Below are 276 nucleotides of genomic sequence, written 5' to 3' on the forward strand. Positions count from 1 at the left end.
GAAATGGATAAACTGTTGTCCCAAAACCGGAGATCATGTTTTTGAAAACTATCAAATAAATAAAATGTTCCTACAAAGCTTCCCCTCCAGTAACAAAATGATGGAAATGCGAGTTTAGTTTTTTGGACCATTCATCTTCCGCTACTTTCCAAGGAACTGGATATTCTATTAGTAACCACCCATTTTTCCCTTAACTTCCTTGGTGCAAACAACACCAGCGTTACCTGGGTCATGCATGTATATATATCTAATTTTAACTGAGAAGTGAAGATTATG

Source organism: Penaeus monodon, chromosome 32, assembly GCF_015228065.2.
Source record: "Penaeus monodon isolate SGIC_2016 chromosome 32, NSTDA_Pmon_1, whole genome shotgun sequence".
NCBI classification, from domain to species: domain Eukaryota; kingdom Metazoa; phylum Arthropoda; class Malacostraca; order Decapoda; family Penaeidae; genus Penaeus; species Penaeus monodon.